The sequence below is a fragment of the Bos grunniens genome, chromosome 18 (genome assembly GCF_055505025.1).
Source record: "Bos grunniens cultivar Pamir isolate PY7600 chromosome 18, Bosgru_T2T1.0, whole genome shotgun sequence".
In the NCBI taxonomy this organism is placed as follows: Eukaryota; Metazoa; Chordata; class Mammalia; order Artiodactyla; family Bovidae; genus Bos; species Bos grunniens.
The window spans coordinates 45100790-45117990 of NC_141182.1; the positions used below are offsets into that span (position 1 = coordinate 45100790).

General features: G+C 47.7%; 1 protein-coding gene and 1 pseudogene across 4 annotated transcripts in view; both read left to right on the forward strand.

Annotated features, from left to right (window-relative positions):
- The window catches only part of WTIP (WT1 interacting protein), an 80501-nt gene extending 70741 nt beyond the window's left edge, over positions 1-9760 (forward strand). For all 3 annotated transcript variants that reach the window (XM_086351786.1, XM_086351787.1, XM_086351789.1), the window contains 2 exons: positions 8142-8323; positions 9523-9760. The gene's annotated coding sequence lies outside the window, so the exon portion shown is untranslated. The remainder of the gene's footprint in view (positions 1-8141; positions 8324-9522) is intronic.
- Positions 9761-15302: 5542 nt separating this feature from the next.
- LOC147353614 (tumor susceptibility gene 101 protein pseudogene) lies at positions 15303-16935 on the forward strand (annotated as a pseudogene). Its single transcript, XR_015145764.1, has one exon. The product of XR_015145764.1 is annotated as a tumor susceptibility gene 101 protein pseudogene (transcript).
- Positions 16936-17201: the final 266 nt, after the last annotated feature.

A 17201-nucleotide genomic window follows, 5' to 3' on the forward strand; every position in this document is an offset into this window, starting at 1 on the left:
CATGTGAGAATCAGAGATCAAAAGCTACAGGTTTTTGACAGTTACCTTCCCACCCATCTGAAGTCTGGAATGTCAGACAGAAAAGGATTTGGGAGAAATCAGATACTGCCTTTTCTTCTAACTCCAGATTAGATAAGGGTGCTGTGGATCAGAGGAAGGCAGGGAGAGGGGAGGGGGCAGGTGGACAGTACGGAGGTGTCTCCTCAGCAGCCTCAGGGAATTCTCTGCAGCTGAGCACAAGCCAAGAGATGGTTTGTGTCTGTCTCAGGAGGACCAACTGCCCCTCACTTGTATTCGCCATATCCTTGTACGGGTCCCCGTCAAACCTGTACACTCACTGCAGAGCAAGCTACATCTTTATCCAAGATATTGTAAGATGCACTCAACTCATCTGGGTGGCAACTGTCCTTTCAGAAGGCCTGGAGCTTTTGTGTCAGTTGGGTGGGGGTGGGGTGGAATACACATCCTGGGTCAGATGAGGAGAAGGGTCCCTGCCCCAGGACCTCCTCACACCCTCTCCTCACCTTAGCTCCCGCAGAGGCAGGTCTCCATCTTAGGAGAGCTGGGGTGGAGTGGTGGGCAGAGACAAGAGCCTGGTTTCACTCTGGGCAAGGAGACCTCCCCCGTGTTGCCCAGGGTCCCCTCCACAGGGAGAAGCAGCTGCTCTGGATCACCTTAGAGACTTGTCCTAAGCCTCCTCACCATGAAGACCTTAGAGATTCCCTGTCCTAGATCCAGCCCTGTGGGGTAAGCCCAGCAGACTCTTTTTCTGGAGGGGAGCTGTTGGGTGGGAAGGAGCTCTTAGAGATGGGGTGGGGTTAGGTGAAGAAGAATCAGACAAAGTGAGCATGGGGCCCAGTTCATGGGCAGGCAGCAGAGAAACAGGAGGAGCAAGAAACCCCAGGCCCCTGGACGTCCACTCTGAGTGTGAGACCCAACTCAGTGTGTTTATGTGGAAGCAGCTGAGTCAACAACTGGTGGGTTGGATTTAGGATAAACTGAGGCCCAGGGAGTGATGGAGTTCAGCATGTGAACCTTGACCCTTTGTTCTTCCTCTCTTGTCAGGTGCTTAGGACAGGGCTCTTTCTCACCCATTATTTTACTTTGGTCTCACTCCAGCCTTGGAGAATGGAGTTAGTTTGATTTTGTTAATGGGAACCAGAGGCCCAAAGAAGGGCTGGAATATGTGCACAGTCACAGGATGAGTTAGCCCAGCTTGTCTCCCCAGCGTGGATGGGTGGGGGAAGCTGTGTCTTTTTTAGCAGATGCTTCATCCGCTCTGAGCTTCAAATTTTCCCTTTAAGATGATCATGATTAATCCTAACCCTCAAGGTTGCTGGGAGGCCTAAATTTGGTGGATGACGCTCATGACCTGGGTCCTGGTGACAGAAGTGATCAGACACTCTGACTGATATATGATCACCAACCCTACCCCCATGTACTGAATTTGTGGAGAAGCATCAGTACTGAAATCCAGCTGCAGTGGGAAGGCACCCTGGTGGTCTCCACTGTGGTCACGTCCTCCCTCCCCCCACATCCAAAGCCCAATATCCATTGAGTAAGCACTCTCTTGTGAATTGCAAGGCTTTTTATTGCTGGAATCCTTTAATAGACACCTGGATGTGGCAGGTTGCTGACATGACTTAGGGATCAGGCAAGAGGCTTCCTTGGGTTCCTGGCAGGGACAGTTCCATCAGCAGAGAGAACTTGAGTATATCTTATTTTGTAAAAGAAGGTGCAGAAACCTGGTGAGGCCTCGGGTGGACATGACAGTTAATGGCACTGAACTCAGGGGCCTGGTGGCTTGTTTGGAGGGAGGCCTCTGGATGTGAGCAAATAAGGGTGGGTACATCCCAGTGAGGCTTCCTCCAACGGAAGAGAGGTTGTGGGGTCTCCCTGAAGGGCTGAGGGCAGTCTTTTGTGATAGAAAGGGGAACATTGCTGAGGACCATCTGGCAGGGCTCTGGAGTGACTCCTGAAAGTCTTCAGGGGTGAGTTGATCCCAGTCTGCTTCTTCCCTTTGGCCCTTGGAGACATAGAGCTTAAATAGCTGCTTGTCCCACCACCTCTAGGGCAGCAGAGAAAGGATTCACCCTGATCCTCGACTCTGGGCATCCCAGGCCTGGGGAGAGCAGGAGGGCAGCTTTTGGAAGCAGCCTCCTCTTAGGGCATGTGTGGCATAATGGCCCTTTGGAATTCAGGAAACAAAGACAAATGTGGGGTTTAGGTGAGATGGAGTAGGGACTTGAAGCACCTGATGTTTGGAGAGAGGAAGGACTCAATGGGAATGGACTGCAGCAGATTCAGGTTCGTGTGCTGGAGAGGCTGAAGTCAGGGAGGCCACTGGTGAGGGCCTAACTCGAAAGGCAGGTGGTGTCCCAGAGTCAGGAGGGCCTGGAGGGTCCCAGGCCTGTGACCAGGCAGAGCTGAGCAGTCAGGGCCAGCTCAAGAACTCCAGGCTGGATTGAGTCTTCCTGCAGGATCCTTTCCCACACTGTGGGTGTCGGCCTCTTCCTTTCTACCTCCTCATTTATGAGGTTCTTTCTGCTCCCAGGTCCCCAGGGAAGGGCCAGGGTGGAGAGGAAATGATCTCCCCCACTTTCCAGTGCCCTGAGCAGACCCCTGACACATCCCTCTCTGCCCCCCCATGCCCCCGCCATAGGTCCCACAGGCACATTCACAGACAGCCTGACCCACCAGAGCACTGAGAGTATCCTGTTTATCCTCTGGTGTCAACTTCTCATCAACACAGCTCTTCAGGGTATCAGCGGTTTCTAGTACATCAGAGTTTTGGTTATACTTTTAAACTTGTTCAATATAGGCCTCATGGCTTCCTGATAGGAACAGGTCAACAGTGTCCCTCAAGGCTGGGCAGATGTCATCACACTCTGAAACAGAACGATAAGGGGAAACTCCCTGAAAGATACTTACCAGAACACACTGTTCCCTTCCCTTTCTGACATGCTTATTGCTGCCCTGGGAAGGTGTCAGAACCCTTGGGGAGCCCAGATCACAGCTACTCACTAACGCCCACAATGAAGAGCAAGGCAGCGCAGAGCAGCAGAAGAGCTCCAGCCCGTGTCATGGTGCCGGTGGCAGGTGCTCGCTACTCACCTGGAGCCCTTTTATGCCTGTGCTTGTCCTCACCCCAGGGGACTGTGTCACGTGCTTCCTTTTTTCAGGAGATATGCCAGGCCATAGTGTAAAGGTGCCCGGGGCTGCACAGGAGGAGCTGTGTGTGTTGGCAAGATGCTAGTCCTTGAGTCCACAGAGGGCACTGGCTCAGCCTCCTCCCCACTGGAGGGCTCTGTGGGAGGGGCAGCTGACTCAGGAATATTAACAACTGAAAATCCCCAGGTTAACCAAAAAGTGAAAAAGTGCTCCCAGATCAGGCCTCCTGAATGGTGGGCAGTGACAGGCTGTCAGAACAACTGTGACCTTGAAGAGAGGCTGGTGTGGACCTTATGGGTCCTCATGAAGCTCAGTGCTTAGCAAATGGTCTCACAGGGAGTAAATTCCAGGCAAAGCCCTGAGCCCCTGGTCAGGGTCTCTGGTGGCTCCTGCCCTACTGCTATCACCGTGTCCTTGATCTTGTCAGTGGCCCTTGTTGGGCTACTTCCCTGAATAAGTATCTGGAACCTGGAAAGCTCTTCTATGTGCTGGCCCAGAAATTTCGTTTTCTCTTGACCAGTCCTGCCAACTGGTGACTTTGATAGAACATCATTATATACAGGATTATTCTTTACAACGTCTTTTTTTTTTAATTTAACTTTTTCTTTTGTATTGAAGTTTAGTGGATTAACTGTTTTATGGTAGTTTCAGGTGGACAACAAAGAGACTCACCCATAAAAATACATACATGTATCTATTCTTTCCCAAACTGCCCCCCCATCCAGGCTGCCGCATAACATTGAGCAAAGTTCCCTGTGCTGTACAATTGGTCCTTATTGATAATCCATTTTAAATATAGCATTGTGGACCTGTCTATGCTGAAATTCCTAATTATCACTTCCCCTCATCCTTACTCAAGGCAACCATAAGTTCATTCCCTGTCAATCTGTTTCTGTTTTGTAAGTTAGTCCATCTGTATCATGTCTTTTTAGATTCCTCATATAAAAGATATTGTAAGATATTTCTGCTTCTTAGTCTCACATTCCTCACTTAGTATGATGGTCTTTAGGTACATCCATTTTCTGCAACTCTTTCTACTCTTGAGTGTCTCTGTACTGTTCCCCCCAATCTCCTCTTGAGGAAAAGCCAGGCCCACTCTAGGCCACAATCTCTGGGCCAGTTGCACAACAGCCCCGCACTGCTGCTGCCTCTGTGAACTTATCCCTGCCTTTCTCCCCTCCCTCAGTGCCTCCTGTCTGCTTCTTGACCTGACTAAGTGTGCTCCTGCAGCAGGGACTCTGCACGTGGAGTCCTCCCAGCCTGGAAGGCTCTTCCTCCAGTGGCTGCATGATTCATTCCCTCATCCTCAGGTGTCTTCAAGTATCACAGGGCAGATTTCTCCAGACTTTTGAGCCCGCCTATCAAAGTGTCCTGCCTCCATCCTCCCCCCACAGCCCTCTGTCTTCTCCCCCTGCTTCATCTTCTCCCAGAGTGCCTCTTCCCACGGGGTCACTCTTTCCCTCCCTCTTAGGTGATGAAGAGCTGCAGGAGAGCGAGAGCTGTGCTGTGTACTGCAGCATCCCCAGGATTGGAGAGGGCCCAGCATTCGGTAGATGTTGCACAGTGTTTGTTAGAATAATGGCAGGAATATTCCATTTCTTGAGGTGATAAGCAAGAATATCTTTAATTCTACCTACTCTAGATGGCTTTATGAATATTACCTGGAAGTAATTACATATGGTAAAGGTTTAAAATGTGCAATGAGTCATAATCAAGTAGTTTTTTGCTGGAGGCATCTGACTGGCCTTTGCCTGAGTCACCTGTGGCAGATTAAGGTTTCCTGAATGCCTGATCTGAATTTGGGACACAAAGGTGTGACCACACTCAGAACCCTATGCCAAATAGGATTCACATCCGGTAACTACTCTTGGCAAAGAGTCACCAAGTACTGAGCTGCAGTGTCAGCTCACTTCCATGCAGCCCCTCCTCGCCATGGCTCCTGCTGCCAGAGGACCATCCCTCTGAAGGTCACGTGGTTGCAGCTCAGTTGGTTGCAGAAGTGCCTCAGAGGTTCCTGGGCAGGAAGATGAACACCACAAGGCCCAGGCTGCACATGCTGGCTCTTTGTCTGTGGCGGCAGAACTTCCATGATGTGGGACCCCTGCCCATGGATCCCATGCTTCCTGTCCTTCAGAAGACACTGCCCCCAGTGCCCTCCCCAACTCTGTGAGGAGAGGAGCCAGGGCCTGGAGTGCTGAGTAACACAGGTGGCTGCTATGGATCCAGCCCAGTGCCCTTCCGAGGGTGCCACAGGATCCTCTGAGACGTCCCCAGATCATGGGGATATTTGATGACATCAGGACGAAGAGTTGGTCAGGGTCAATGGAGGAATGCCACTGATGTGGCCCTTTACTTGTGCAAGGTTTTTTTTAAATTAATTTTTAATTGGAGAACTTTTTATTTATTGAAAAGTTGCAAGTATTTCTCAAAACTGAGAAACAACATTAGAAAATTATTACTAACTAACCTCATACTTTATTTGGATTTCACCTGGGTTGTCCATTAATGTCTCCTGTATTTCAGGATGAAATCCACAACCTATACTCACTGCATTCACTGTCATGTGTCCCCAGTGTCCTCTGCTCTGTGGCTTACTCATTCTCTCCTAGTCTGTCATGGCCTTGACAGTCGTGAGGAGGATTGGCCAGGGATGGTAGGAGGCCTCCAAGCTGAGTTTGTCTGCTGCTGTTCTCATAATATCCCATGGGGTTCAGACTTTCTGGTTTGAGGAAGACACCACACAGGTGAAGTGCCTTTCCTGTCACCTCACATCAGGGTACACATGACAGCTGTGTGCCTTACCAGTGGGAATATCAGCCTTGATTAGTTGATTAATATTGTTTTTGTCTGGTTTCTGCACTGTTTTTCCCCTTCCCCTCTTGTTTCCTTTGGAGGTGAGTTAATAAGTCAAGCCCACACTTGAGGGGGCAGAACAGTTAAGTTTGCCTCCTAGAGGGGATAATCTACCTGTGATATTCAGGATGTTTCTGTATGGAATTTTTGTCTCCTCTCCCACATTTATTTAGTTTCATTTATTTTAGTTTATTAATGGTTTAAGTGTGCTAGGTCTTGGTTGCGACTTGTGGATTTTTTTCTTTGCAGAGCACAGGCTTTCTAGTTGCAGTGGGATGCTTCTAGTTGCCCCAGGGCATGTGGGATCTTAGTTCCCTAACCGGGGATTGAACCAGCTTTCATTGCACAGGAGGGCATCTAGGGAAATCCCTATTTATTTATTTAATCATTTCTTCATATCAGTTGAACTCACAGGTATTAATTTATACTTTGGGTTAGCGTCTAATACTCTGATTTATTTTGTCTGTCTAACTGTTGCCAGTTTGGCCATTGGGAGCTTCTCAGACTTCCTTCAAGAGTTTTCAAGGTCAATCTCATTTTGTTTGTACCAACAAACTGCTTTCCTAGCCTGGAAGGTTGAGTTTGGCTCTTGAGGGTTTTCACATGTGCAGTTCCACCTCTGGTGGACCCAGCAGTCTGGGCCTTAGAGCTCCCATCCCCTGTGTCCTGTAGGGCTGTGAATCTCATAGAGTCTCAGATACAGGAGACAAACTGCACCCCACAGCTGCTCACTGATGTTTCTGGATAGACTGCCATCCAAACACCTCTTGAGACCAGGTTCACAGATGGAAGAGGGTGGGACAGCCAGGAGAAGGGGCAAAGCTGGAGCCACTAGAGGTCCAGAACGTGCCAGGACTTGCTCTCTTAATGCCCAGAGGAAAGCTGGTAGAGTTATCCAATATTACAGAATTACCAGCGCCTGGGAAAACCCACATGTCTTCAGGTTATGAGTTCCCAGGTTGGAATGATTTGGAGCCCAAGGCTCCAGTACTGGTACTGTCTATCAGTACTCAGGGCCCAGTGTAGAGACTGAAGCTGTTAAGATATTTAGAGGCTGCAGGAAGGCCCAGCTCTTCATTCTTATCTCCAGGACTTGGGGGGAAAAGGAAGGATTCTGGATTACCTTTTTTCTGCCCAACAGTGGTGTAGACCTGTCCTTGACCCTCTTGTGATTCCAACTGCTCAGTTTGGGAGAGTGCTGCCCCTGGGAACCAGGATGAGCTGGGGGAAGGATGACCAGGAAAACTGGTGATGGTTGGGGCTGGGACATCAACGCACTTGGCTCCAAATGGAGTCACTTAGAAATGTTAGCTCCACTTGATCTTTGGCAAAGATGCTACCACATCTTCTCCAGGAGCTCTGCTCTCAGAGTAGGAAGGGCTTCCACCATAAACACCCCAAGGGCCTAGGGAGCCACCTGTGCCAGGAGCCTTGCCAAGGCCCCTTCCTCCTGGGAGGGGCATAGGCTGGGCTGAGGGAGCTAGTTGTTTATAAAGTGACAGAAACCCTGCCCTTAGCAGAGTACTCCAGCCACCACCATGATGAAGGGAGCACTGCTTGTGCTGGCCTTGCTGGTGACCAGAGAGCTGACCTTTGAGACGCATGAGGGTAGGAAGGAGGATCCAGATCCTTGCCCAGTTCCTTCTCACTGCATCCTTCCCAGTCCTGTCCAAGCCGCTTCTCGGGGCAGATTCTGAGGGCAGCTGTCTGATGGTACCCAGGAGTCCTGCACAAACTTCTTGAGGCTTTAAGTCTTTGAAGGGAGGGGGTGGTGTGGAGTTGGAAGGGTCATTAGCTGTGCACACCGTAGGGGATAGTTTGTTGGGTGTAGTGGTGCTCACTGGAAGGGTGGAAGCTGGCTGATATGCCTGGGGATGGTGGGCAAGGGCAGAGGAGTCTCCAGACCTCGCCCCTCTTGCTGCTCCCTCTGCTGGGAGTGCCTCATAGGGAAGGTTTTCTGTCTGGGATGTAAGCAGTCCTGGGTGAGGGCGGGTCTGGAAGCTTTGGGAAGTGAGTCTGGAAGCTTTGGATGTGTGAGTTCCTATCAAGTGGTGGGAAACAGGAACCTCCTACTCTGGTTATTCTTTTGATGAAGTGTTTTCTGTCTGTGCCTTCAGCCAAAGCCTGCCCTATGTTTAGTGCAGCGTTTAGCTCAATGGCCCTTGGAAGCAAAACATTGTTGAACTCAACGCTCAGTTTGGTCAGTGCTACTGATGCAGAAAATGAAGCTATAGGAAGAATCCAGGATTGCTTCAATGAGGCGGGATTTGATGACAAACTGTTGAATATAAAAAGCATGGTAATTTACTCCCCTCACCCCTACCCTGCCCTGCCCACTAACATGCATAGTGCACTATGCCACATGGTAATAGATCATGCAGTCATGGGATATGTGGCAGACAAGAGCTATAAACAAAGAAGCACATAAACCTTTGCTCCACCCTGCAGCACCTGTAATATGCAAGGACAGTCCACCTGCATGTCCAGCCTCTTCTGCTACTGAATATGCCTGTGTTACGCCAGTCAGCTTGCACACAATAGGGGACTGGCGCCAAGTATGTTAACTCTTGTTTTTTTCCTCAGTTTGAGGAGCTAGCATTGGAGGAGTAGAATTTTATTCTTGACAGGAAAGGAAGCATTCAGCTCCCACATCTGAGGGAGTAATATCAGCTTCCTTTTAGGAATATTGTAAAGGATCCCCTACAGTAAGAGTCTCTTTCCAGGATGAGATTCTCTAGGTTTGTAAGGTTTATGACTTATCTCCACTTCCCTTCATCTTTTCCCCACTCTGATGGCCATTGCTCTGGCTCAGAACCCCATTTCCACCGAGATGGTCTCAGTGCCTACAAGCCTGATTTTCCACTGTGGTATTTTGGTGCCTGAAACTACTGAGGAGACTTCTAGGTCTTTGTGGCTGCTCACCTGAGCTAGCAATGTATCTCCTGAAGTATTCTTTTTTCCCCTCTTTGTTCTTTTCATAAGTATTGGAGATTTTAAATAGTCTATCTCAGCATATTTTCCTCAAGTTGTTGATTTTTTAAAATGAGAGGTTTTCCAGGAACAGAGTTTCATGCACTAACATGAGCACACAGGGCACATGGGGTTGTTTACGACACCTGCCTGCACAGTCCGTCCACCCAGCACACCTGACAGAAGAGGATCAGGTGCCGGAGGTGTGACCCAAACCCAGACTCTAGCACCTTGCTCCTCCTCAGAACCAGCCCCTGCTGTGCCCTGCTGACCCTTGTTATCTCCTCCCCTCCCTGGCATGGTTGGTGACTCTGTCTCCCTCCTGACACCTGTTCCTGGGCTATTAGGGAGCCATTCTCCCCCTGGTGCCTGCTGGCAGCCCCCTCTCCAGTAGTGGGTCTGTGGGCAGAGGTCCTTGCTGGGGATGGGGCTGAATCTCTGAGGGTAAGGCGTCAGGTGATCCTGGGGAGACAGAATAGCCAAGCTGTGGGCTCAGGTCCTGTCTTTCCTCCTTCTCCTCCCTCCTAGATTTCCGTCATCTTGAGTGAGGATTGCAGTGGCTATGTACTGTCCTCAGTGGTGGATACTGTTTTAGGATTAATTCTCAGTGTGACATCTTTGGCGAGATAATCTTTGCCAGGGATGCCTGGTCGGCGCTTGATCTACCTGCCTTTATTCTCCTTCTCAACGAAAGCTGGAATCCAGACACCTGTTTCACATAATATGGTCTCTGTCAGGCTGACTCTAATAAAATAACTGCAGCTTTGCTCAGTGTGCCCAGTGTGTGTGTGCTGTGGGAACGATGTGAGGCAGGAGATCTTGGGAGATGGTGAGGAGAAGTGGTCATTGAGAGCATGGGGACCAGGGTCAGACAGAACGAGGATAAACCTGGGACTGTGGACAAGTTTGTGTGGCACATAGCGTGGGCGGCTGCAACTGGCGCACATAGCGCGACTGAGAGGAGCTACCCCACTTCCGAGGTCAGGGGCAGAACCCGGGAGGACCCCATGCCTGAGGGGCGGCAGCCAAGAGGAGTTACCCCACGTCCGAGGTGAGGGGCGGCAGCAGGGAGGAACTACCCAGTGTCCGAGGTCAGGGGCGACGGCCGAGAGTGCCAGGTTGTGACAGCGCAGGAGCAGCCGAGGGGAGCTACCCCACATCCGAGGTCAGGGGCAGAAGTCGGGAGGACCCCATGCCTGAGGGGCAGCGGCCAAGAGGAGTACCCCACGTCTGAGGTCAGGGGCAGTGGCCGAGAGTGCCAGGCTGCGATGGTGCAGGAATGGCTGAGAGAAGCTACCCCACGTCTGAGGTCAGGGGCAGAAGTCGGGAGGACCCCATGCCTGAGGGGCAGCGGCCAAGAGGAGTACCCCACGTCCGAGGTCAGGGGCAGTGGCTGAGAGTGCCAGGCTGCCACGGTGCAGGAATGGCCGAGAGGAGCTACCCCACGTCCGAGGTCAGGGGCAGTGGCCAAGAGTGCCAGGCTGGGACGGCGCAGGAATGGCCGAGAGGAGCTACCCCACATCCAAGGTCAGGGGGGGCAGCCGGGAGGAGCTACCCCGCGTCCGAGGTCAGGGGTGATGGCCAAGAGTGCCAGGCTGCGACAGCGCAGGAGCAGCCAAGAGGAGCTACCCCACGTCCGAGGCCAGGGGCGGTGGCTGGGAGGAGCTACCCCACACCTGAGGCCAGGGGCGGCGGCTGGGAGGAGCAACCCCACATCCAAGGAGCGGTGGCTGCGCGGGCGCAGGAGGGCCTAGAGGAGCTATTACACGTTCAAGGTCAGGAGGGGCGTCGGTGAGGAGATACTCCTCGTCCAAGGTAAGGAGCAGCGGCTTCACTTTGCTGGAGCAGCTGTGAAGAGATATCCAACGTCCAAGGTAAGAGATACGGAAGTAAGATGGTAGGTGTTGCAAGAGGGCATCAGAGGGCAGACACACTGAAACCATAATCACAGAAAACTAGTCAATCTAATCACACTAGGACCACAGCCTTGTCTAACTCAACGAAACTAAGCCATGCTCCTGGGGCCACCCAAGACAGGCGGGTCATGGTGGAGAGGTCTGACAGAATGTGGTCCACTGGAGAAGGGAATGGCAAACCACTTCAGTATTCTTGCCTTGAGAACCCCATGAACAGTATGAAAAGGCAAAATGATAGGATACTGAAAGAGGAACTCCCCAGGTCAGTAGGTGCCCAATATGCTACTGGAGACCAGTGGAGAAATAACTCCAGAACGAATGAAGGGATGGAGCCAAAGCAAAAACAATACCCAGTTGTGGATGTGACTGGTGATAGAAGCAAGGAATGATGCTGTAAAGAGCAATATTGCATAGGAACCTGGAATGTTAGGTCCATGAATCAAGGCAAATTGGAAGTGGTCAAAAAAGAGATGGCAAGAGTGAACGTCGACATTCTAGGAATCAGCAAACTAAAATGGACTGGAATGTGTGAATTTAATTCAGATGACCATTGTATTTACTACTGCGGGCAGGAATCCCTTAGAAGAAATGGAGTAACCATCATGGTCAACAAAAGAGTCCGAAATGCAGTACTTGGATGCAATCTCAAAAACGACAGGGGTAGCTTCTCTCAGCCATTCCTGCACCATCGCAGAATGATCTCTGTTCGTTTCCAAGGCAAACCATTCAGTATCACAGTAATCCAAGTCTATGCCCCAACCAGGAATGCTGAAGAAGCTGAAGCTGAATGGTTCTATGAAGACCTACAAGATCTTTTAGAACTAACACCCAAAAAAGAATGTCCTTTTCATTATAGGGGACTGGAATGCAAAAGTAGGAAGCCAAGAAACACCTGGAGTAACAGGCAAATTTGGCCTTGGAATACAGAATGAAGCAGGGCAAAGACTAATAGAGTTTTGCCAAGAAAATGCACTGGTCAGTGGTTAAGACTTCACCTTCCAATGCAGGGGGTGCGAGTTTGATCCCTGCTTAGGTAGCCAAGATCCCACATGCCTCCTGGCCAAAAGAACAGAACATGAAACAACAGAAGCAAAATTGTAACAAATTCAATAAAAGCTTTAAAAAAAAAAAGAAAATGCACTGGTCATAACAAACATCCTCTTCCAACAACACAAGAGAAGACTCTACACATGGACATCACCAGATGGTCAACACCGAAATCAGATTGATTATATTCTTTGCAGCCAAAGATGGAGAAGCTCTATACAGTCAGCAAAAACAAGACCAGGAGCTGACTGTGGCTCAGATCATGAACTCCTTATTGCCAAATTCAGACTGAAATTGAAGAAAGTAGGGAAACCACTAGACCATTCATGTATGACCTAAATCAAATCGCTTATGATTATACAGTGGAAGTGAGAAATAGATTTAAGGGACTAGACTGATAGATAGAATGCCTGATGAACTATGGAATGAGGTTTGTGACATTGTACAGGAGACAGGGATCAAGACCATCCCCATGGAAAAGAAATGCAAAAAAGCAAAATGGCTGTCTGGGGAGGCCTTACAAATAGCGTGAAAAGAAGAGAAGCGAAAAGCAAAGGAGAAAAGGAAAGATATAAGCATCTGAATGCAGAGTTCCAAAGAATAGCAAGAAGAGATAAGAAAGCCTTCCTCAGCGATCAATGCAAAGACATAGAGGAAAACAACAGAATGGGAAAGACTAGAGATCTCTGCAAGAAAATTAGAGATACCAAGGGAACATTTCATGCAAAGATGGGCTCAATAAAGGACAGAAATGGTATGGACCTAACAGAAGCAGAATATATTAAGATGAGGTGGCAAGAATACATGGAAGAACTGTACAAAAAAGATCTTCACAACCCAGATAATCACGATGGTGTGATCACTCACCTAGAGCCAGACATCCTGGAATGTGAAGTCAAGTGGACCTTAGAAAACATCACTACGAACAAAGCTAGTGGAGGTGATGGAATTCCATTTGAGCTATTTCAAATCCTGAAAGATGATGCTGTGAAAGTGCTGCACTCAGTATGCCAGCAAATTTGGAAAACTCAGCAGTGGCCATAGGACTGGAAAAGATCAGTTTTCATTCCAATCCCAAAGAAAGGCAATGCCAAAGAATGCTCAGACTACCACACAATTGCAGTCATCTCACATGCTAATAAAGTAATGCTTAAAATTCTCCAAGCCAGGCTTAAGCAATATGTGAATGGTGAACTTCCTGATGTTCAAGCTGGTTTTAGAAAAGGCAGGGGAACCAGAGATCAAATTGCCAACATCTGCTGGATCATGGAAAAAGCAAGAGAGTTCCAGAAAAACATCTATTTCTGCTTTATTGACTATGCCAAAGCCTTTGACTCTGTGGATCACAATAAACTGTGGAAAATTCTGAAAGAGATGGGAATACCAGACCACCTGACCTGCCTCTTGAGAAATCTGTATGCAGGTCAGGAAGCAACAGTTAGAACTGGACATGGAACAACAGACTGGTTCCAAACAGGAAAAGGAGTACGTCAAGGCTGTATATTGTCACCCTGCCTATTTAACTTATAGGCAGAGAACATCATGAGAAACGCTGGGCTGGAAGAAGCAAAAGCTGGAATCAAGATTGCCAGGAGAAATATCAATAACCTCAGATATGCAGATGACACTACTATTATGCCAGAAAGTGAATAGGAACTAAAAAGCCTCTTGATGAAAGTGAAAGTGGAGAATGAAAAAGTTGGCTTAAAAGCTCAGCATTCAGAAAATGAAGATCATGGCATCCGGTCCCATCCCTTCATGGGAAATAGATGGGGAAACAGTGGAAACAGTGTCAGCCTTTATTTTTCTGGGCTCCAAAATCACTGTAGATGGTGACTGCAGCCATGAAATTAAAAGACGCTGACTCCTTGGAAGGAAAGTTATGACCAACCTAGATTGCATATTGAAAAGCAGGGACATTACTCTGCCACCAAAGGTTCGTCTAGTCAAGGCTATGGTTTTTCTTGTGGTCACATATGGATGCGAGAGTTGGACTGTGAAGAAGGCTGAGCGCCAAAGAATTGATGCTTTTGAACTGTAGTGTTGGAGAAGACTCTTGAGAGTCCCTTGGACTGCAAGGATATCAGCCCTGAGATTTCTTTGGAAGGAATGATGCTAAAGCTGAAACTCCAGTACTTTGGCCACCTCATGCAAAGAGTTGACTCATTGGAAAAGACTCTGATGCTGGGAGGGATTGGGGGCAGGAGGAGAAGAGGACGACAGAGGATGAGATGGCTGGATGGCATCATTGACTCCATGGACGTGAGTCTGGGTGAACTCTGGGAGTTGGTGATGGACAGGGAGGCCTGGCGTGCTGTGATTCATGGGGTTGAAAAGAGTCAGGCACGACTGAGTGACTGAACTGAACTGAACTGAACAGTGCTTAAAGGAAGCTTCAAATGGATCAATCTATTTCAAAATAAAAGAAACGAAGTTCAAGAGTATCTGTAGAACTACAGAGGTACCTAACACCTAAAATTTTAAGTTTTAGAATATTTCTCATTGAAGAATTAGCAAGCAAGCAAAGCAGAAAAGTATGAACTATGATCAGAAGTAGTCAATATAAATGAATCAATAAAAACAAAGATATCAATATAAACAATTGAAGACTTGAAGAACAGAACAGTCTTTCTGACTGACTTACTTTACTCTGTATAATAGGTTCCAGTTTCACCCACCTCATTAGAACTGATTCAAGTGCATTCTTTTTAATAGCTCAGTAATATTCCATTGTGTATATGTACCACAGCTTTCTTATCCATTCGCCTGCCAATGGACATCTAGGTTGCTTCCATGTCCTGGCTATTATAAACAGTGCTGCAATGAATACTAGGGTACACATGTCTCTTGCAATTCTGGTTTCCTCGGTGTGTATGCCCAGCAATGGGATTGCTGGGTCATATAGCAGTTCTATTTCCAGTTTTTTTAAGGAATCTCCACACTGTTCTCCATAGTGGCTGTACTAGTTTGCATTCCCACCAACAGTGTAAGAGGGTTCCCTTTTCTCCACACCCTCTCCAGCATTTATTGTTGGTAGACTTTTTGATAGCAGCCATTCTGAGGGGCGTGAGATGGTACCTCATAGTGGTTTTGATTTGCATTTCTCTGATAATGAGTGATGTTGAGCATCTTTTCATGTGTTTGTTAGCCATCTATATGTCTTCTTTGGAGAAGTAACTGACAAAGAATTAATATACAAGCAGCTCATGCAGTTCAATACCAGAAAAATAAATGACCCAATCAAAAAATGGGCCAAAGAACAATTGAAAAACAGAATTAAAGAATAGAATCAATATACTTCAATATTTACAAATCAATCAATGTGATATACCACATTAATAAATTGAAAGAGAAAAACCATATGATTTTCTCAATAGATGCAGAGAAAGCCTTTGGCAAAATTCAACATCCATTTATGATAAAAACTCTCCAGGGGGCTGAGGGGCTGGCTCATCCATGTGCAGTTGTGTGGGGTGGCCTGGGGCAGCCCCAGAGCGGCTGACCCTCTGCCTGCAGGGACCAGAGTCGTGAGGCGGCCACCATGGTGAAGTCAGAGAGCCAGCTCAAGAAAATGGTGTCCAAGTACAAATACAGAGACCTAACTGTACGTGAAACTGTTAACGTTATTACTCTATACAAAGATTTCAAACCTGTATTGGATTCATATGTTTTTAATGATGGCAGTTCCAGGGAACTAATGAACCTTACTGGAACAATTTCTGTGGGTTATAGAGGTCATACATACAATATTTCAATCTGCCTGTGGCTGTTGGACACATATCCATATAATCCCCCTATCTGTTTCGTTAAGCCTACTAGCTCAATGACTATTAAAATAGGAAAGCACGTGGATGCTAATGGGAAGATATATCTTCCTAATCTACATGAATGGGAGCACCCCAGTCAGACTTTTGGGGCTTATTCAGGTCATAATTGTGGTGTTTGGAGATGAACCTCCAGTCTTCTCTCATCCTATTGTTTCAGCATCCTATCCACCATATCAGGCAACAGGGCAACCAAATAATTCCTACATGCCAGGCATGCCAAGTAGGATTTCTGCATACCCATCTGGGTACCCTCCCAATCCCAGTGGTTACACAGGCTGTCCTTACCCACCTGGTGGTCAGTATCCTGCCACAACAAGTTCCCAGTACCCTTCCCAGCCTCCTGTGACCGCTGTTGGTCCCAGTAGGGGTGGCACAGTCAGCGAGGACACTATCCGAGCCTCTCTCATCTCAGCGGTCAGTGACAAACTGAGATGTCGGATGAAGGAGGAAATGGATTGTGCCCAGGCAGAACTCAATGCCTTGTAACGAACAGAGGAAGACCTGAAAAAAGTCACCAGAAACTCGAAGAGATGGTTAACCGTTAAGATCAAGAAGTAGCTGAGGTTGATAAAAACATAGAACTTTTGAGAAAGAAGGATGAAGAACTCAGTTCTGCTCTGGAGAAAATGGAAAATCAATCTGAAAACAATGATATTGATGAAGTTATCATTCCCACAGCCCCACTATACAAACAGATCCTAAATCTGTATGCAGAGGAAAATGCTATTGAAGACACTGTTTTTTACCTGGGAGAAGCCTTGAGGCAGGGAGTAATAGATCTAGATGTCTTCCTGAAGCATGTACATCTTCTGTCCCATAATCAGTTCCAGCTGAGGGCACTAATGCAGAAAGCAAGAAAGACTGCTGGTCTCGGTGACTTCTACTGACTTCTCTGATACCATATGGAGATTGAACTCTTCTAAAGTATTCTTTTCTTCTCTTCCTTTCTCTTATATAAGTAGATGCCCAAAATAAGTTTTTGCAGTTTATCATTCAAGTGTAAAATATTTTGAGTCAATAATATATTTTCTATTTTCTTTTGGTAAAGACTGGCTTTTATTAATGCACTTTGTATCCTCTGTAAACTCTTTTTGTGCTGAATGTTGGGACTGACTATGCTAAATAAAATTTGTTGCATAAAAAAAAAACAACCTCTCCAAAAAGCAGGCATAGAATGAACATACCTTGACCTAATAAAAGCCATATATGATAAACCCACAGCAAACATTATCCTCAGTGGTGAAAAATTGAAAGCATTTCACCTAAAGTCAGGAACAAGACAAGAGTCTCCACTCTCACCACTACTATCAACATAGTTTTGGAAATTTTAGCCACAGCAGTCAGAGAAGAAAAAGAAATAAAAGAAATCCAGACTGGAAAAGAAGAAGTAAAACTCACTGTTTGCAGATGACATAGT